At 41.5% G+C, this 22,535-nt stretch overlaps 1 pseudogene; it reads right to left on the bottom strand.

Annotated features, from left to right (window-relative positions):
- Positions 1-566: 566 nt before the first annotated feature.
- On the bottom strand, positions 567-21,993 carry LOC114267854 (nigrin b pseudogene; annotated as a pseudogene).
- Between the last annotated feature and the right edge of the window lie 542 nt (positions 21,994-22,535).

Below are 22,535 nucleotides of genomic sequence, written 5' to 3'. Positions count from 1 at the left end.
GTAAATATTGTACTACTTTTTAAAATATTTGTATATATTTTCAGTTTGATTGAAGTTATTATTAATCTTACTCTTTAATTATAATTTTTTTCATATATCTTTCTCACAATATTATTTTGATAACTTTTTTTCGCGTGTGTGGGGCCTCTAACATATATTAAAATAGATGCAACATAAGAGAAAAAAAAGAAAAAAAAAAAAAGAAGATGAAGAAGAAGAAATCCATATGCCAATATATCACATTAACCCCCACATTGATCAGGAAATACACTAAGGAGTCCAAAACGAAATACAAAGTAGACTTATCTGTGGAGGAAGATGAAGGGTAACCGTTTATTTTATGCTCTTAAACCAGTTTGGGAAGAAAGGAGGTTACCTAGAATTATTTAAGGGCGACATGTGGGGTTTAGGCAGTTACCGCAGTTTCAGAGTTTGAGCAATTCGTTGTTGACGAAGTCCTCGGCAAGAGCAATATTGCTATAACTACTACTAGTAGTCTGGTTGCCGAGAAGAATCGCTATCATGGTATAGCGACTGAGTGCAGTAAAGTTGTTTATTTTGAGGGCCTAGTTATTGTCATTTTGAAGTTGAACGAAGTTAATGAAGTTTTCTCCATCTGGCGAAAGCAGAACTTGCTTGGACATAGACCTCCATTCGTCCTCCATGCTCACTATCAAACCTTTTGGTGTAAAAGTGTTTGCACGGGTTATGCTTTCGCGGACTTGTTCCTCAATGTATTTGAACCTTGCCGCGTCCGAGACCATCTCAAAGAACGTAATGAGCGATTCGGCTATGACCGATGGGGGCAAGTTCCCACTGTACCACAACACTGCGATGGCGTCAAGTAGGGGACCTGGTCCCAGAGGACGTTCGGTCCTGTTAACTCCTGAGATTTTCTCAAGGCTGATATAGCTGTTGTTGAAGTCTAACTGGTTTTGATGGGTGCTGTTGAATAAATTGCTGAGTTGAAGTGGTGTAGCGTCTTCGAAAAAGTAGGATTCGTTATCGAAACAATAAGCCACAACATAAAGGTTCACCACATCTATTGCCAAGGTGACTGTGTGGTTAGTGTCATTGCTGAGACCGGCCAGAACGAACCGGTGCCCAACCAACACATCACTTTCGAGGTTCAGCACTGGTAGATCATTATTTGTACGGGTTCTCCATGACACGATTTCTCGCAGTTGCCACATGAAGTCTTTGTATATGATCAAGGTGGCACCTGTCACATTGAAGGAGATGGAGGGATAGGACGGGACGTAACCTTGGATTCCAAGGCTGCAAATTGCGAGAACAATGTTTAATATTGCTGCTACACTCTCATCTTGCTATACTTGCTATTTTTTTTTTTTTTTTTTTTTTTTTTTTTTTTTTTAAACGGTGCTATACTTGCTATTTGCTGTGAGGATAAATATTCATATATATGTATATGTATGATATATATATTATATTCATGTAATTTGATGCTTCACTCGAGGAACACGAGGGTAACTTTTCATGTCAGATTATCGTGTACAAGAGAAGTTATTATATTCATGTAATTTGATGCTCAACTCGAGGAACACGAGGGCAATTCTTCATGTCAGATTATCGTGTGCAGGAGAAGTTATTATATTAATGTAATTTGATGCTCAACTTGAGGAACATGAGGGCAACTGTTCATGTCAGATTATCGTACACAGGAGAAGTTATTATATTAATGTAATTTGATGCTCAACTCGAGGATCACGAGGGCAATTTTTCATGTCAAATTATCGTGTGCAGGAGAAGTTATTATATTAATGTAATTTGACGCTCAACTCAAGGAACACGAGGGCAACTTTTCATGTCAGATTATCATCTACAGGTGAAGTTATTATATTTGTAATGACCCAATCTTGGCAAGGCAAAACCCCGCCAAGGGGGTACACCGCAAACGCTATAGTACCTATACACAACAATTCCTGGATAATTCTTACATCACATCACCACATCACCAAAAGTGCATAAGACCTTTCAATTGTCCAACATATATGAGATGATCCATTCAAAGACAAAAATATCATCATGCTACAAGATAGTTCCCAAGCATCACTTCCCCAAAAATAAAACATACTATTCACGAATCCATCAATACGTCCAACTTTCTAAGCAAATATTTACAATCAATCTCCTTCATAAAAAATAAATAAATAAAGGATAAACTTACATCCTAGAATGACTCTAAGCAAAACCTCAACTACAAGATGCCCACCTTTGATCCTTCAAAAAAATTCTAATCTTCCAAGTTGAGGCGAGCCACACAAAAGTCTATGAATCTGAAAAAAAAAATAAAAAATAAATAAATAAATAAATTATTTAAAACGAATGAGCTAAAGCCCAATGAGTATACTAATACTATGGAGTTATAAAACTTGCTCCTTCCAATTGCGTTCAAAATAAAGATAATAAATATAAGAGCTTAATTGAACTGAAATTTATACAAAATAATAAAAAATAAAAATAATGAAATAAAATTTTCATAAAACGTTATCAAGATTTTTCCAAGGAATCTCATAAGGCAGAAAAAAAAAAATACATTTGAATAATGAAAGTAAACAAAAATGCAACTTTTCAATACATTAATATTTCGTGTTCATCATACAAACAATTACATAGCCTTAGGGTCGCGTTACCTCGCGACTTAGGTGATGACAGTAGCGTTACACAAAACATAACCATAGGAACATAACTCATGTCATTGTAGCACTTCAATTCTCATTTCAGTGTTTCGGTCCCCGGGACCTCTCATATATATACAACGACCCTTATGGTCCTTAAAACATTTCAGTCCCCAGGACCTCAAAGCATTTTGGCCCTTGTGGCCCCAAAGGCTATATTGGGTTATATGATCAATAAAATAAATACCATCGCATAATGTTTCATTGTCATTCAATCATTATCATCATAAAATTTGAAGGACTCAACTTAAATAAATTCTCATAAAAAATTAATGCTTCATTATACAAATGACATCATATATTTATTTAAACTCAACCATTGGCCTCAATAAATTTATAGATTTTCTTTTTATACATATATCATAATGAAATGTATCATTCAATTCCTTTAATTTAAAAATTATTTTCAAACTTTGTAATAAAGATAGAGGTAAGGTAATTTCCACGATAAGTATACTCACCTCCAAAAATAGCAAAAGCGTAGATTTGAAACTCTACAAATTAATTCCCAAGAGGTGTAGAGACGCCTTTCCCCAATCCTAACAATTAGTAAATAGGATCTAAAATTAGGAAAAAACTTTCAATGAAAATTACAACATCTACAAAAATAATCCTAAATATGTTATGCTATGGAATGACAAGCTAAAGAACTCCTCCAACTTCAAGTCACCCAAACAAATAACTTATCCAATCTCCACAACACTCATTCTTTGTACATTTTTGAGATAGTAACTTTTTAAATATCTAATCAATTTATATGCACAGTATCACCATCAATTAACTACAAAAGTCAAAAATCAACATTTTTCATAAACTCAACAACTTAAGTAAAATCACTTCAATCATTTATAAAATTCCTCCATAGAATAGAGATACTCAATTCACCATTTATCAAATCAATTTCAACATATAAATTTCCTAACACCAAAATTCTCTATTTTTACATCACATTCAAACCCTAGATTAACCCAAATCTTAATCTCCAAAACAACCATCAAATTGATCATTTTTCTACATGTAAAATATTCATAGAAACTAATTGAGAGTATAAAACTCAACAATCAAACCCCAAATCACAATAGATCTAAAATAGAAAAAATTTCATCATCTTTAACTCAAAATATGTAAAACCTTAAACTAAACTTTTAGAGAAAGATTCTTAGCAATTACAAGCCTCTAATCCATCAAGAAAATAAACCCCAAGCTTTGATTCTTTAAAAGATTAAGAAAAATCTAGAGTTGGTACTTCTATTGTGCTATTTTCGGATGGAGTGAAGGAGTGGCTGACCGGACCCTTTTTCCAGCGAGATAAGGTGGCCAGAGGTGGTGGAGATGGTGGGTTAAGGTGATGGTGTAAGGGTGGAGCAAGGGTGTGGTGTTTGGACACCAAGAAAGTAAAGGAAAACGAGAAAGAATGTAGAGAGAAGTAAGAGAGGGAAGAATGAAGACAATGAAGTAAAAAAATATGCACCTCTTCTTTTTTTTTTTTTTTCTTTTTTTTTTTTGTGTTGAAATGGGGTGTTTGGTCACACCTACTATCAAGTTTGAAGTTGGGTTTAGATATCCTAAAGGGAGTTTAACATAGGAGTGTGTTTGGCTCTAGATGAAATGTTGGGAATATTATAATATTAATGTAATTTGATGCTCAACTCAAAGAACACGAGGGCAACTTTTCATGTCAGATTATCGTGTACAGGAGAGGTTATTATATTAATGGAATTTGATGCTCAACTCGAGAAACACGAGGGTAATTTTTCAGGTCAGATTATCGTGTGCAGGAGAAGTTATTATATTAATGTAATTTGATGCTCAACTCGAGGAACACGAGGGCAACTTTTCATCTCAGATTATTGTGTACTGGAAAAGTTATTATATTCATGTAATTTGATGCTCAACTCGAGAAACACGAGGGCAATTCTTTATGTCAGATTATTGTGTGCAGGAGAAGTTATTAGTTGGTCTTGGGGTATTGCGGTATGGTGTCTTAATAATATTGTGATTGATAGAAGAGATAGAATTCACAAATTTATATTAACTAATTACAAAATAAGAAAAAAAATAATAAATTATAATTGATAAAGGGTATAATCAGGTGCTAACTCTAAACCAATCAATAATTTTTCCATGCGAAAGCCAGCCACCCTCATTGTTCACATGGCCAGCGGCCCTCATTGTCCATGTGGCCGCTCTTTTTTATTTTTTTTAATTTTAATACTAGTACGAACATCGAGCGAACATGATTTACCATACCCATGATATAAGAAATTTATATTAAGATGATAACAATACAAAATTATTTCAAAATATAATTATTAAATTCATGTGTTAATAAAAGCAAAAGTATAGGAATCATATTTAGTGAGAGTGAAAAGATTTTAAATCTTGTGGATAAATTCATAGATAATGAATATTGCTATACGAAAATTTAAATTAAAAAAAAAAACACTCAATGAAAGTTGAATCTTTCTATATATATTTTTTTCCGTGCTGAATCAAAGTTTAAGGTCGTCAGATAATTAATTTCACTGGCTAATTTTATAGACCTCATTTGGGAACTAAAGATTTTATCCAAAAACCGAATGAGTTCACATTTGCTAAAGTTGAAAACCTCAACTTTAAGATGAAATTGACCCATTATGAAACTAATTTAAACTCATTTTGGTAATTTAAATCATTCGTCTTATACAATTAACTAAGAAAATTATTAATGTAAAAATTAAAAAGATCCAATATCGATTGTCATTCTATCAGATTATTTTTATCTATAGAGTAATACATGTTTTTACAAATATATCATCCATTTGTTATAAGATATATGTGATTTGATTTTGTGATTAATTATACCTAATCAATTCAATTTTTTGCATACCTATTTTTCTTAACTTATCATATCAGATAAACGGTTTAAATCACTGAGAGAGTGCAAATTGATATCATAATGCACAAACTTCACTTGTAAAGTTCAAATTTTCTACTTTAGCAAAACCAAACTCTTATTTCCTATATATATATATATATATATTTTATAGCAAAAGGCCAAAAAATATTTTATCCAAAAAACAAGAAATTAAAAAAAAATTTACTAAAACAACCACTTCTCAAATGAATTATAGGAGAAAAAAAAAATCATAAAATTAGAAGGTAGAAGATTATGTAAATCAACAAGCAAACTAAATCAGTTTAAAATATGTAGAAGATTATGGAGAAGATTATGGATTGAAAGATGTATTAGAAGTGCTTGTAAAAATGTCTGATTGAATATAGTTGGTGTGAAATCTGAGTTAAATGATGCACTTAGTATTTGGTTTGAAATTTTGGTTTGTAAAACGCTATAGACACCCCATTTTTGACCGTCCTCAAGACTTGGATATGCTTGCAGGTACATCCAATGACAAGTTCGATTGCTCATCGAGTACTCGAATTTCGCGGCGGAACGTCACAGGTTTGAGCTTTCTAAACCTTGTATCCTCTCTGCCCCATTTTTGGACCATGTCTTGGTCCTTTCAGCTTGCTTCTCATGGTGCACTGTCGACCACTTTTTGGCACTGCCCGCCATGCATTTATCCCTACCTGTCATTGATAAGGCTTGCCGGCCATGAATGAGGCACTGTCGGCCACCATTGATGGCCGGCAGAACACCTTGTCTCAGCAAATTTCATGCTAGATCTTTTGAGCCAATTGGTTTTCACTGAGCCATCCTCTCCATACACGTGCATGGAGGGATGGAGGCCATTTCAAGCTTGTTTAACAAGCTTTGCATTGCATTGCTCTATATAAGGGGAGGCTCCTCCCCCTTTACAGAGGTTCAACAATTTTAGGGCTAAACATATCCCTCTCTCTCTATATTTCTCCTTCTCTCTCTATATTTGTGCTTGTTTATGCCTTAAAAGTGTATTTTCTCTTCACTTTTGCACTACAACACCTAGTTAAAAACCTTCACTCTTGAGCTGAGGTTCTTGGAGGTTGTATTTGAGTGGTTTCAACTTGGTTTTGCCTCAGAAACTTGTTGTTATTGCTGTGCTTCAAGGGTGAGTCTCATATCCTCTTTAAAGCTTTATTTTCATTGCTTATTTGGTCATCCTTGCATATTGTTTTAGGCCTTTCTTTCAACTACAAAAAGCTTTGTTTTCAAGTGTTTAAGAGGTTTGTTTGAGGCCTCTTTGGTGTTGGGGGTGTTTCACCCCCTTATGTGCCTTATTTTGCTTTGCTTTGTACCATCCTTTAAGGCCTTTGAGTTCTTCTTTATTTGGCCTTTTCACCACTGAATTCTAGAGGAATTTCAGTGGTGGAAAGTGGGTTTTGAGACCCAAAATGGGAGGGGGTGGTTCCCTCTCCTCTTGTCTTGCATGCATGTTTTGATGGCTCACCAAATGAGCATGTGTTTATACTCCTGTGTAGCTTTACTCAAGCTTGTTTTTGTGACCTTTTGAACCTGCCATAACTCTGTTTTTGACTGGTTTGGTCATTGTTTACTTGCATCTCATACTTGTAGTGCAATCCTCTTAGTTAGCCTAACATGCTGTATGCCTTGGACCACCATTTTAGCATGTTTTGTGGCTCTGCTCCAGCAAGCTTTTACTCATGTTTTTCCATGCTTAAGCTCTGTTTTAAGTGGTTTTGGTCATGCATGCCTTGCTTTGTATAGCCATAGTGCAATCTTGCTCACTAGTTTTGAGTTTCAAAGTGTCTAGCATGCTTTATTTGAGTTGTTTGCATGTTTTGGCCTCATTTCTACCATGATTTCAGTGTGTGTGGTGTAGTCATACTCTCACATGTTTCACACTTTCAATGTTTTTGGAGAGTTATGCTTTATGCCTTGATCATGGCCTAACTTGTATGCATGCATGCCTAAGCTTTTGGGCTACCATCTCACTGTGCTTTTGGTCTTATTTTTCCATGATACAACTCTATTTTTGGTTTGTTAGAGCATCCCTCATTGGCTTCTTACACTTGTAGTGTAATCATGCTCATTGGCCTAGCTTACTTGGTGTTTTGGCCTTTTATTCTAGCATATGTTGGCTATGTTCAACATGTTTTTTGGCCTTGTTTTGACCTATCTTGGGACTGGTTTGAGTCATCTTGGCCCTTTTGGGCTTGCTTGGTATGCCTATGGTATAAGTGCCTTAGCTAGTCTTGAGTTTTGAGCCTTTTAGCATGTTTTGTTTGTGGTGTTTATGTGATTTGGCATCATTAAACACTTGATTTCAGAGCATCTAGCATTGCCATCTTCTCATGTATATCACTCTTTGATTGTGTTTGAGAGTTGAACATTGTACCTTGTTTGTGGCCCAACATGTATGCATGCTTGTCTAGTCCTTTGAGCTTCAATTCCAACATGCTTAGGCCTTTGTTTTGGCATACATGGGGTCTGTTTGGTGTTGGTTTAGTCCATCGAGCATTGCTTTGCATGATTCTAGTGTTGTGTCTTCCACTAGCTTTTAATGCTTAAGTATTCTAGCATGTTGTGCATGAGTGTTTGCATGTTAGAATCTTGCATTTCATGTTAAGATTAGCATGTTGTTCGCATGTCATGTTGCTTGCTTTGTATTGTGTTCAATCGGATGTCGTATTGAACACGAGGAAGATTGGTTCATGATGAAATGAGCCAATCTCCCTTGGTCTCCACTGCCTTTGATCCCTCATGATAAGAAGATAGCCTAAGTGTCTTGTTTGTCATGCATTTATTGAGTTTGTACAAATTGGATCTTTGGCCATCACGTATTGGATGCTTGATTGATGGTCTTGGATCCAATTATGCCTCTCCTTTGATGTTTTGAGATGATTTGGAGGGGCATGGTACATACATGTTCTAGGGAGACCCTCTATTTTCGCTATTTTGTGCTCTATTGCAGTTTGGTGTCACAGCACACCAGTGGCCAGCACCCTCTCACTGATGGCCGACACTCTTTTGTCTTTGGCCAGCAATGTTCATCCTTGGCCAGCAGAGGGGTTCGGCTGCAGCCTCTCATGGCCAGCAGGCCACTGGTGCACTCCGCAGCACTGTTTTGGTAAGTTTCAGCAGCAAGCACTGGAAGACACCCTGCAAGCAGAGCCTCTAAAGAGCTTTGGAGAGCTTTTCGGGACGGGAACCTGGCATGCTTCTTCAATTTCTTCAAGGCAGAGCTGATGTAGCCTAGTTCACATACTTTAATGCTTAGCATGAATTTGTTATTTAATTAATTCATTTGTTAATTAGCTGAAGTTTTGTAATAATTAGTTGTAGCTAGTTATTCGATTTGGTTGTGTAATAATTAGTCTAATTAGATTATTAGAGTAGTTAAGTAGCGTAGCTTAGACTAGCTTAGCTTTCATTCGGACCCTCCTGCGAGAGTGCGTATTGTTGTAATAAGTGTGCATGTGTGTGTGAATGTCTTCCAACCCCACGTCTTTCTCTCTTTTATTTACCTGCTTTCAGTGGTTAGATTAGGTATGTTTCAATTAGCATACTTTATGACTTGCATGTGTGCATTCATTCATTTGTATTGCATGCACCGGGCTCGGTGCATCATACAAACTGCATTGTATTTCAATACCAATTTGAATACATGTTATCAAGCTGCATTCATATGCCATCCTATATAGTCGAGCGTACTTAGTTGCATTTTGCATGTGTTGCATTAGGCATTGTTGACATATCTAGGATCATGCATTGATTACTAACTACCTTCTGTTTTGGCTCGGAGTACTCGGTGATTGTTTATGCTTTAGCATCCTTGCATGTGTGTAAGTAACTGCCATGATAGCATGCTTTCCATGAGGCTATATGCTTATGTGATTAACTGCATGAATGCCTGTGGATAAAGGATTCATTGCTTGAATTGGAACAATTCATCAAAATGTGCGTTTTAAGCCCACTTTGCGAAGTGACAAAATCATGTTGTTTTCTAAGCCCACTTGAGGGTGGCAAATCCACGTCTTAGCCTACTTGCGAGTAGCAACTTCAAACCATTTTCGAAAAACAAACATGAGATGTTTTGGTCTAAATTGAGTGATTTAGTCTATACTTGTATGTTGTGCGCATCACATAGTAATTCTAGATTAATAATCGGAATAAGAACACATGTATTTTTAAAAACAACATATCATGTTTAGTAGAGGCCGATCCTTTGATCGGGCGAGCGGGGGTGCTCATTTCATGACCTTCTACCCTCGTACCCAAGTTCCCGAGCCGAGGCAACTTTGGTGATGACGGACACGTGGCCTTAGGCACGAGTCAGAGTTTCCTAAATTTTTCAAAATAAAATATTTGGGTGACGACTCTGTAATCTGGGAAAATAGTCCAGTTTGACATTTTTTATTCAAAATTTGATTTCCAAAATGATTTGCCAAATTGGACTCGTGGGTTATTTATCAGTCTTACATTGCACTTTGTGAGATTAGGTTCAGAACCGTGATAGGAGTTTGAACTGTAGTAGCTAGAACACAATTCACGCCCTCGTGCGTGGAGTGAGTTCGGGCGGTCTACAGTTTTTGGTGACTTTGCTAGGGACTTAGAGAACTTGACTCGAACTCATGATATGTTGTTTTGTTTGCACTTATGTGCTTCTTTGCATTGGTGCGCCTAGGACATCGTGTTTACCGTCTGTTATTCCTGAACGGTCTACTGAAGGCTTGCTTGGAAAAGCGTGCCATAAGGCTGACCCGTTACGGGCTCTGCCACGATTAGAACACAAATCTCAATTTTTACCGAGGCACCCTTTTTGACCATTCGACCTAGTTGCTTATCGGAAGCCATAGTGACCATTCCAAACTAGGACAGGTTGCTTACCCGATTGTAGGTTGTTTGAAGCCGCTGCATGCGTAGTGACACCCTAGCTCCTGACAAAATAGGACAGGAAAACCCTACCCCACCATAGGGGTGTTTTGGCTCTCACTTGCTTTCTATGTGCTTTTAGAGTGTGTCTCTACAGGAACGCATGTATTAGTTTGCAAGTTTGAGTATCAGTTTGAGGACATCAGTATTTGTGGGTACCAGATTTGAGGCAGTGATTTGGGGGCGGTGATCAGTGTTGAGAACAGTGTATTCAGCTTATAATGTCAATTGTGTGTTGTCTTTATTTTAAGCCGAAATGCTGTCCGTTTTTTTGGTTGTTTGTTTCCTTATTTTGCTTTATTTATCTTTTTGCAAGGTAGTATAGCACAATTGCTTCCGAAAAGGCAGATACCCCCCGAGCACTTTGGACTAGAGGTAGAAGGCTTCATCGATCCGAGGATCCAGTTGACGGACAACCAGTGTTTGTGTCATTACCCCCGGTTACGAGACGGACATCATCCAGGCACAGATCACCAATACAGCAGTTACCAGTTCAGAGGTCTTTGTCTACTCCACCTATGCATAGTAGGGATCTGATTTCTATTTCTACCGCAGAGAGGGGACATACACAGGTTCATTCAGATCCACACTTTACAGTCGAAATGGAGGACATGATGTGTCAGCTCCAAGAGACCATGCAGGCCATGTAACGGGATGCTGCCCGCCAGGCAGAGGTTGTAGCCCAGCAAACAAAACTGATTGGCAGGCTCCAGCAACAGCAGCAACCGCAACCGCAACAAGCCGGATCATCTGCTTCGCATCCACCCCCACCCCCACCTAGGGTTCCGACACCCAGGGAAACAACTCATGTCCTGGAGAATACAGACGTTCTAACAGGGCCAGTCCCGCTACCAGTTCTACCGCAGATTTCAAAGACACCGGCCTTCTCAACAGATACACCGTTTGAATCTGAGATGGACCCAACCGCTCTGAAGATGAGTAAGCTGGAAAAGATGTTTAAACGGGCCCAGGGGGTCAATTCCATTCCAGACATAGAGGATGGATACACCGATTCGGCGGTGACTTTGCCGGACCGGTTTAAGATGCCCCACATAGACCGTTTTGACGGTTTGGGTGACCCTATGGTTCATCTGACACTGGTCTCGGATATTTTGCGCCCGATGGGCTTGATGAGACTCCAGAAACTATCACTCTTCGGCTGAACCCTATCGGGTATTGCGGCCATTTAGAGCGCCAAGCTGGAGGACTCAGTGAAAAGGAGCTGCGAGGAAATGGCTGAGGCCTTTGTCGCAGAATATTCATACAACACTCAGATCAAGGTCACGACCCATGATCTTGAGGCGACCTGGCAAGAGCCAAAAGAAGGCTTTTCTGACTTTGTCACTCGATGGAGGGCCAAGGCCTCCATGATGACAACTCGGCTATAGCAATCCCGGGTTTACCCTTGTTGTACAATGATCCGGACATGTGTCCGTGGATGTTGGTAGTTGTTTATTATCTTGTTTGCATCCTTGTTACTTCGTATTTGAGTTATAGGATGTGTTGGGTAGGTTTGTTACAGGTTGGTTGTGTTTGGGAGCCTAGTGTTGCTGCCCAGATTTTTGGACCTTCGCTCGAGCGAGGAGTTGGTCGCTCGAGCGAGAGTTGAGTTTGTGTCTGGTGGATCGAGCCAGAGTGGCTTCGCTCGAGCGAGAGCTTGCACCTGGTTCTGGACCTGAGAGTCGTGTTTCTTGGCTCGAGCGAGCTTTCCTTGGCTCGAGCGGTCTGGGTTGTTCTTCGCTCGAGCGAGAGGTCTGTCGCTCGAGCGTGCTTCTGGTTGCAAGACCTGAAGGTTTGAGTTTTTGGCTCGAGCAAGTGGTTCTTGGCTCGAGCGAGGGTTTTCTGTGTCTGGTCGCTCGAGCGACCAAGTCTTCGCTCGAGCGAGAGTGTTTTATATCAGCGGGCAGTAGCGACTTTAAACATCACTTTTTCACTTTTCTTTTTGATCAAACCCTAGATCCGTGACCCTCTCTCTCTACACTTATAGTCTCTCTAAGATTTGATCTCCCTAGAGTGTGAATCTAGCCTAGGGCCTTTGTTAAAAAGATAGAGGGCATTGAGGGCTTTGTTTTAATCTGAAAAAGTTTGGATTTGGAGCACGTTGATCTTCGAGCCTTCATCTCCTTTTTGGCTCAAACTTCGAGGTAGGGATATCCTACTCCTCTCTATGGATTTTGTCTTTAAATTTTGGTATTTTGAGATGATGGGGTTGGTTTGGTAATTTCGTGAAAGTTTGGGGGCTTTTGTGTAATTTTACAAAAGTTGGGGTTTTACTCACAATAAACCTGAATGCACATTTGGCATAGAGAATTGGATTAAATGTTAAATCATTGATGAAAATGGAACCTAAGGGTTGAAATGCTAATTTTGAATAATTACATTGTTGATTAATTGGGATAATTAATGGTGAGAAATGAGGGAATGAAATGTTGATTGAATATCCATTGTGCATTTATTTTCTGTTTAGAAATAACTGCTTTGGGCTATCGGTGGAGGATAGTCGTGATTGTTGTAGACAATGCATGATGATTAGGCAAACTGAAACTAATCAATGGAATGTGTCATGGAACTTGACGGTTGATAGAATACATTAATTATTTGTATTGTGTGATTGTATATAGAACCAATGTGTTTGTATACGTTATGTGTAGAGGAGGAGATGGGGGATGTACTCCGCGGTTTAGGGGAAGATAGGGGATGTACCTCTAAACCGGATAGTGTTGGGAGGAGATAGGGGATGAACTCCGTAGATACAGCTCATATGCTTGTCTAGAAAAGTGAAGATAGAGCTTATATGCTTATCTTTGTGAAGTGTGGATATAGCTTATATGCTTATCTGTGAATGTGGATATTGTTGTTATACATATCTGTTGTAGAATGTGGATATAGCCTTTATGCTTATCTGTGGATATTGTTGTTATACATATCTGGTGAGAACGTGGGTAGTGCTTATACGCCTATCTGTTGAAAAAGGGAAAATGAAAGGTAACTTGAACTCATAAGTCGTATGGCATAAATATGTGATTTATGTGATAATATCAGTGTTGACCATCTATCAATTTCTAATATTTTAGTCATTGTTCATGGTTGGTTTAGTATATTTCTACTGGGTTGTGGCTCACCCTATATGGGAATATCATTTTCAGGTACAGGAAGCATGCCACCTCCAAGGACATAGCTTGGGAGGCTTGAGGCGGACATACTTTTGTCGTTATACTTTTTGATGTATTACATGTAAATTCAGGCCAAGGGCTTAATGTGTATGAGTTAGTACTCTTTTGTTGTAACCAAGTGTTAACTTGGAAAGCTGTAAGCCCTTAGGGCATTTGCTTTTGTCGTTAACATGTAATACTTATGTAATAGAATTCTGATATAATGGAAGAATGTGGAACTTTTGAATCTCAATGCATGTCTTATTTAATGGGTTTAATGCTTTTATTTTGAGGGCGTTACAACTTGGTATCAGAGCGTACCGGGTTCGAATACTTTGGGTACGTGGGAAGTGATTAGGATCACAATGGGTTTGTCTCGCTTGATAGAGACTTTGATGTAGTATCACATGTAATGTGCTTACTTGGTAACATGCTTATGTGACTATGTGGGTATGGGATTTAATTTCTAGGATGTTGATTGGATCCTTGGGTTTCTGTGAGTCTTGTTGGAAAAGCACTTGATCAATGCTGTTTCTAACTGGAACTCTAGTAATGCCTCGGGACTATCATTATCCGGAAATGAAATTCGTAAGTGCTTATGTGTTTATGTGCTTACGTGGAGTGAATTACAGTTGTCCATGTATTAGGACGCGAGTGTTTAGTTTCGGCACATTTATGAATGTGCTAATGTTCTGTGTTACCTTTATTAGGATGTCAGGACGAGGAAGAGGTGCTAGGCGTGGTAGACCTGCGAGGCAGGAAGTACCGTTACCGGAGGAGGTTCCGGCTGTGCAGGAGGGAGTTGGTCAGGCCAATGTGGCCGAGCCAGTGGGTCAGCAGGCCATGGGTGCTTTGGCCAGAGAGATAGCAGGGGCTTTGGGTATTCTCAGAGCAGGGAATCAGGCAGCTGAGGCAGGGCCTTCTTTCTTGAAGAGGGAGTTCTTCCGGTCTAATCCGGATGAGTTTGTCGGGGATCCGAAGGAGCCACTGAAGGCTGATGAGTGGTTAGAGCAAATGAGTAAGACGTTTGAGATGCTTGCCATCGAGGATGGAGCACTGAAGGTGACCTTGGCATCCTTCCAGCTGAAGGGAGATGCGGGTCAATGGTGGAAATACGAGAAGGCTCGTGTTGGTGGTACTTGGGAGGCATTTGTGAATGCTTTTCAGGAGAGGTTTTTGTCTGCAGCAGCTAGGGAGAAGCTGAGGGATCAGTTCAGCCGGCTTAATCAGCAGGGCTTGTCAGTGGCTGAGTTTGAGGCTACTTTTACCAGTTTGTCCAGGTTTGCACCGGAACTGGTGGCGTCTGAGGAACGCCGTTGCTTTGAGTTTGAGCGGAAGTTGAGGCGGGGCCTCAAGTTGAGAATTGGTGGGTCATACATTCGAGAGTATAGACACCTGGTAGATGCAGCTGCTCATATGGAGATTATGATGCAGGAGGAGGATGAGGGGCAGAGAGGCTTCAAGAGGAGCCAAGATGGCCAGGCTGATGGCAGGAGGCAGAGGGGTTCTAACCCTCAGCAGTCGCAGGGTGGTGTTGCTAGATCGACCTTCCCAGTGCCGAGTGCAGGCTCCGGGAGAGGTGGTCAGGGGGAGTTTACTTGTTACAAATGTGGCCAGCCGGGTCACAAGGTTTCAGTTTGCCCGTTGAAGGGTGGAGGTCAGAGAGCTGCTTCTTCTTCAGCTAGACCGCAGAGTCAGAGTTCGGGCAGGGGGCAGCCCTTGTCTTGTTATCAGTGTGGACAGCCTGGGCACCTGAAGAGGTTTTGCCCGCAGTTGAGTGCCACTTCAGGAGCGTCTGGTTCTAGGCAGACGCAGGGTTTTCAGCCAGCTCAGTCTGTGCAGGCCTCGAGGGCCAATCCGGGAGCTTCGTCATCCCAGTCTGTGCAGCAGTCTTTTGCTCCGAGAGGTGAGCAGGTAGACCAGGGGCCTACGGGGCGCGTGTATGCTGTTACCGCGCCGGATTTAGTACCGGCTCCATCAGTAGTGAGAGGTACTTTTCTGTTTTGCAACTCGGTTGCTAATGTGTTGATAGACACGGGGGCATCTCATTCTTTTGTATCTGCTGCATTTGCATCTGTTTTGGAATTGGAGTTAGCATTGTTGGCATCTCCTATTTGTGTGGTATCGCCTTTGGGTGGTGAGTTGATCCTGAAACAAGGTGTTAGAGGATGTGATATAGAAGTTGACGACTATAGGATTACTTTTCCGTTTGTTGTCATGCCCATGAAGGGTTTTGATGTTATTTTGGGTATGGACTGGTTATCGTCATACCGGGCTGTTATCGATTGCTACCGCCAGAGGGTTACGTTATGTACCTTGAGCGGGGAGTGGTTCCATTTCTTGGGAGACCGGGTTGGTAGTGTTTTGCCACCGGGGTATGATTCGCGAAAGCATAGTGAGCTTAGTAGTCTACTTGCCAGCTTTGAGAGTGGTGAGAGTGGTGAGACCCAGCTTGTGTTGCCGAGGGTGGTTTGTGAGTATTCGGATGTCTTTCTCGAAGATCTTGTTAGTTTGCCACCTCATCGAGACGTAGAGTTTTCTATTGATTTAGTGCCCGGCACGGCGCCGATTTCCATGGCACCTTACCGTTTTGCTCCAGCAGAGTTGGTTGAGTTGAAAGTTCAGCTCTAGGAATTGTTAGATAAGGGCTTTGTTCGCCCTAGTGTTTCGCCGTGGGGAGCACCAGCCCTCTTTGTTAAAAAGAAAGATGGGACCTTGAGATTGTGTATCGACTATCGAAAGTTGAATAGGGCTACGGTTAAGAATAAGTACCCTATGCCCCGTATAGATGATTTGTTTGACCAGTTGAAGGGTTCCCGTTGTTTCTCTAAGATAGACTTGAGATCGGGGTACCACCAGTTGAGGGTCAGGGAGGAGGATATTCCGAAAACGGCATTCCGTACGCGGTATGGCCATTACGAGTTTCTGGTGATGCCATTTGGGCTTACCAATGCACCGGCAGTCTTTATGGACTTGATGAACCGGATTTTCTGGGAGTTCTTAGACCGATTTGTGGTCGTCTTCGTGGACGACATCCTTATCTATTCGCCTTCTGAGGAGGAGCACGAGAAACACTTGAGAGTGGTGCTTGAGTTGCTTAGAGCCCATAGGCTGTATGCCAAGTTTGGGAAGTGTGAGTTCTGGCTGAGGGAAGTCAAATTCTTAGGCCACGTGGTATCCGGGGAAGGGGTGTCTGTTGATACATCCAAGGTTGAGGCAGTGCAAGATTGGGCACAGCCTAAGAGTGTGTTTGAGATCCGCAGTTTTCTGGGATTGGCTGGGTATTACCGTCGGTTTGTGAAAGATTTCTCCAGGTTAGCGTCACCGTTGACTAGACTGACTCGGAAGGGAGTCAAGTTTGTGTGGAGTGAGACTTGTGAAAAGTCGTTCCAAGAGCTGAAAGTTAGGTTGACCACCGCTCCAGTTTTGATTATTCCGGAGAGAGGGTTGGGTTATGCGGTTTATTGTGATGCCTCACGAGAGGGTTTGGGTTGTGTGTTAATGCAAGAGGGGAAAGTGGTAGCTTATGGTTCACGTCAGTTGAAACAACACGAGAAGAATTACCCCACACACGACCTAGAGTTAGCAGCAGTGATCTTTGCCTTGAAAATCTAGAGGCACTACCTTTATGGTGAGAAGTTCGAGGTGTTCTCGGACCACAAGAGTTTGAAGTATCTGTTTACACAGAGAGACTTGAATCTGAGGCAGAGGAGGTGGATGGAGTTCATCGAGGATTACGATTTTGAGTTGCATTATCATCCGGGAAGGCCAATGTTGTGGCCGATGCCCTTAGTAGGAAGACCATTAGTGATGTAGCTAGTATAGCCATCCGGGAATGGGAGATGTTGGGCGCACTTGGTGAGTTTGATTTGCTACTGGGCGAATCTGTTGAGGCTGCGGCCTTGTTTTCTGTAGTTGCGCAGCCTACACTGGTGACTAGAGTGTTAGAGGCACAGAGAGGTGACCTTGAGGTGGAATCCCTCCGAGAGAAGATTTCCAGTGGGAAAGTTGAGAAGGGTTTGGCGGTGTATCCCGACCTGAGTGTGAGATACCGAGACCGTTTGTTTGTACCGGAGTCTTGTCGAGAGGAGGTACTCCGAGAGTTTCATCATTCGCGCCTTGCGGTGCATCCGGGCGGTACTAAGATGTATCAGGATTTGGGTCGCCAGTTTTGGTGGCGGGGTTTGAAGAAAGATGTAGCTGTTTTCGTATCGAAGTGCCTTACTTGCCAGCAAGTGAAGGCCGAGCATCAGAGGCCAGCGGGTTTGTTGCAACCCTTGCCTATTGCCGAGTGGAAGTGGGAGCATGTCACTATGGACTTCGTTGTAGGTCTTCCGAGGACTCAGCGGGGTAGTGATGCTATTTGGGTGGTTGTAGACCGGTTGACTAAGTCGGCGCACTTTATTTCTATGCGCGTGAGAGATTCGGTAGATCATCTTGCCGACTTGTATGTTCGGGACGTAGTGAGATTGCACGGGGTCCCAGTGACGATCGTCTCAGATAGAGACCCTCGTTTTACTGCTAGGTTGTGGCAGAGTTTGCAGAGTGCTTTGGGCACTAAGTTGACCTTTAGTACGGCCTATCATCCTCAGACTGATGGGCAGTCCGAGCGTACTATTCAGATCCTCGAGGATATGCTTCGGGGTTGTGTCCTGGACTTCAGTGGGACGTGGGAGAGGCACTTGCCATTGGTAGAGTTTGCCTACAACAACAGTTTTCAGTCTAGCATCGGTATGGCACCGTTTGAGGCCTTGTATGGCCGACCGTGTAGGTCTCCAGTTTGTTGGGCCGAGGTGGGTGATGCACCTTTGTTGGGTCCGGAGTTGGTTAGGGAGACGACGGAGAAAGTTGAGCTTATCCGTAGGAGGCTTGTTACAGCCCAGAGTCGGCAGAAATCTTATGCTGACCGTAGGAGGAGGCCTTTAGCGTTTGAGGTAGGTGATCATGTCTTTCTGAAGATATCACCTAGGCGAGGCCTGTTGAGATTTGGGAAGAGTGGGAAGTTATCCCCTCGGTTTATTGGTCCTTTTGAGATCCTTGAGAGGATTGGTGAGGTTGCTTATCGGTTAGCCTTACCGCCGCAGTTGTCCGGAGTGCATGACGTGTTTCATGTGAGTATGCTTCGGAAGTATGAGCCAGATCCATCACATGTGTTGGATTGGACCGATTTAGAGGTAGATGAGGACGCCTCGTATGAGGAGAGACCGGTTCGGGTCTTGGATAGGCGGGATCAGGTCCTGCGTGGCAAGACCATTCCTTTGGTAAAAGTCTTGTGGAAACATCACGGAGTGGAGGAGGCCACTTGGGAACGTGAGTTGGGAGTCCGCGAGAAATATCCGGACTTGTTTGTTGATTTGTAATCTTGTATTTACATTTTGAACTGTTGTTGAACTTAAGAGCTTTTTTATATGTCTTAAGTTGTGAAACATTGAAAATGTTTTGGTTTATTGGAAGTATGCTTGGGAACTTGCCTTTTATGGAAGTTGTTTGTGACACTATATCTGTTAAATATATTGTTGAAATTGGAAAGATAACGCGCAATGTTAATGCATGTTGAAAGTACATATGTTATTTACATATTGTGAATGCCTCTTGTTAAAGGGAGGGGATGGCCGGTAATGGGTCGGAGTGTGGAATGTTAAAATGTAACATTGTTTAAAATGGAGGAAACTTGTTTTAAAAACTTGTGCTTAATTTCGGGGACGAAATTCTTTAAGGGGGGGAGGTTATAGCGATCCCGGGTTTACCCTTGTTGTACAATGATCCGGACATGTGTCCGTGGATGTTGGTAGTTGTTTATTATCTTGTTTGCATCCTTGTTACTTCGTATTTGAGTTATAGGATGTGTTGGGTAGGTTTGTTACAGGTTGGTTGTGTTTGGGAGCCTAGTGTTGCTGCCCAGATTTTTGGACCTTCGCTCGAGCGAGGAGTTGGTCGCTCGAGCGAGAGTTGAGTTTGTGTCTGGTGGGTCGAGCCAGAGTGGCTTCGCTCGAGCGAGAGCTTGCACCTGGTTCTGGACCTGAGAGTCGTGTTTCTTGGCTCGAGTGAGCTTTCCTTGGCTCGAGCGGTCTGGGTTGTTCTTCGCTCGAGCGAGAGGTCTGTCGCTCGAGCGTGCTTCTGGTTGCAAGACCTGAAGGTTTGAGTTTTTGGCTCGAGCAAGTGGTTCTTGGCTCGAGCGAGGGTTTTCTGTGTCTGGTCGCTCGAGCGACCAAGTCTTCGCTCGAGCGAGAGTGTTTTATATCAGCGGGCAGTAGCGACTTTAAACATCACTTTTTCACTTTTCTTTTTGATCAAACCCTAGATCCGTGACCCTCTCTCTCTACACTTATAGTCTCTCTAAGATTTGATCTCCCTAGAGTGTGAATCTAGCCTAGGGCCTTTGTTAAAAAGATAGAGGGCATTGAGGGCTTTGTTTTAATCTGAAAAAGTTTGGATTTGGAGCACGTTGATCTTCGAGCCTTCATCTCCTTTTTGGCTCAAACTTCGAGGTAGGGATATCCTACTCCTCTCTATGGATTTTGTCTTTAAATTTTGGTATTTTGAGATGATGGGGTTGGTTTGGTAATTTCGTGAAAGTTTGGGGGCTTTTGTGTAATTTTACAAAAGTTGGGGTTTTACTCACAATAAACCTGAATGCACATTTGGCATAGAGAATTGGATTAAATGTTAAATCATTGATGAAAATGGAACCTAAGGGTTGAAATGCTAATTTTGAATAATTACATTGTTGATTAATTGGGATAATTAATGGTGAGAAATGAGGGAATGAAATGTTGATTGAATATCCATTGTGCATTTATTTTCTGTTTAGAAATAACTGCTTTGGGCTATCGGTGGAGGATAGTCGTGATTGTTGTAGACAATGCATGATGATTAGGCAAACTGAAACTAATCAATGGAATGTGTCATGGAACTTGACGGTTGATAGAATACATTAATTATTTGTATTGTGTGATTGTATATAGAACCAATGTGTTTGTATACGTTATGTGTAGAGGAGGAGATGGGGGATGTACTCCGCGGTTTAGGGGAAGATAGGGGATGTACCTCTAAACCGGATAGTGTTGGGAGGAGATAGGGGATGAACTCCGTAGATACAGCTCATATGCTTGTCTAGAAAAGTGAAGATAGAGCTTATATGCTTATCTTTGTGAAGTGTGGATATAGCTTATATGCTTATCTGTGAATGTGGATATTGTTGTTATACATATCTGTTGTAGAATGTGGATATAGCCTTTATGCTTATCTGTGGATATTGTTGTTATACATATCTGGTGAGAACGTGGGTAGTGCTTATACGCCTATCTGTTGAAAAAGGGAAAATGAAAGGTAACTTGGACTCATAAGTCGTATGGCATAAATATGTGATTTATGTGATAATATCAGTGTTGACCATCTATCAATTTCTAATATTTTAGTCATTGTTCATGGTTGGTTTAGTATATTTCTACTGGGCTGTGGCTCACCCTATATGGGAATATCATTTTCAGGTACAGGAAGCATGCCACCTCCAAGGACATAGCTTGGGAGGCTTGAGGCGAACATACTTTTGTCGTTATACTTTTTGATGTATTACATGTAAATTCAGGCCAAGGGCTTAATGTGTATGAGTTAGTACTCTTTTGTTGTAACCAAGTGTTAACTTGGAAAGTTGTAAGCCCTTAGGGCATTTGCTTTTGTCGTTAACATGTAATACTTATGTAATAGAATTCTGATATAATGGAAGAATGTGGAACTTTTGAATCTCAATGCATGTCTTATTTAATGGGTTTAATGCTTTTATTTTGAGGGCGTTACATCGGCCATTGGAGAAGGATCAGATAAGGATGGTTGTGCGCAACCTTCAACCCAAGCTGATGCAAAAAATGATCGTCCTATCCCTTTCCACCTTTGCGAATTTACATGAGATTGGGGTACAAATTGAGGACGCTATGAAGCAGGGTCTGATCGACCAAGACAGGGAACAGCCCAAGAGGGCATTTACACGTAGTTCAAATGCAGGCACGAGTAGTGCTGCAGCTGTCAGAACTTCTGATGTAGGCATGGTCACTACCACCACCAAAAAAACTGCTACAGCTACACCCTTCACCGGTGCGTCCGGTACCAACTCACAAACAGCAAAATACCCACCCCGGGGTTAAAGGGCTTTTACCCCGTTGTATATGCCTTTGTCCAAAGCTCTCGGGTTCTAATTAGAAAGGGGCATCTAAAGCCTCTGGAACTGCGCCCACTACCAAATAACCTCCCAACAACCCATAACCCGGCCAAATATTGTGCCTTTCACTAACAGCATGGTCACGACACTGACTAGTGCTTCAGACTGCGTCATGAGATTTAGGATCTCATTGACAACAAGGTGATTGCACCTCTAGAGAAGCCAAATGTCACCACCAACCCACTCCCACCACATAACCGAGCTCCACCACCTAAACACATCAACCTGATCCAAACTACGGCCATTCCATATGACCCAAGCATATATATCACACCCTCCCACCTACCCAAGCCTGAGGTGTTCATCCCAAACAGCACGGACTTGTGCATGTTGAGCATCTCTCAAACCCAACCTGAACCGGTAGGGGTGACTGTCGAAGACAGAACCGGGATGACTTTGGAGGCAGATGGGAATGTTGATTTAGAGCTTGAGGGATCTGGGAGCTTTGCGTACAACCCGAGTGGTTATATCACATCAACAGATCAAGTTAAGCCGAGGGTAGAGTTGCCAGTTAGGGCAGAGATCAGTGTGGTTTGGGAGGATGGACGTGGTAAGGGATTAGATGACCTAGCAGAGCTGGAAGAGGATATTGCCAATATGCAGTTCTTCAACGAGCAGGATTCAGGAGATGTGAACATCAACTGGTTCGACTTGGA

This window comes from Camellia sinensis, chromosome 2 (genome assembly GCF_055761805.1).
Source record: "Camellia sinensis isolate YWXY chromosome 2, ASM5576180v1, whole genome shotgun sequence".
Taxonomy (NCBI): domain Eukaryota; kingdom Viridiplantae; phylum Streptophyta; class Magnoliopsida; order Ericales; family Theaceae; genus Camellia; species Camellia sinensis.
Note: the sequence above shows the minus strand (reverse complement) of the source record. Positions and strands in the feature narration are given on the sequence as shown.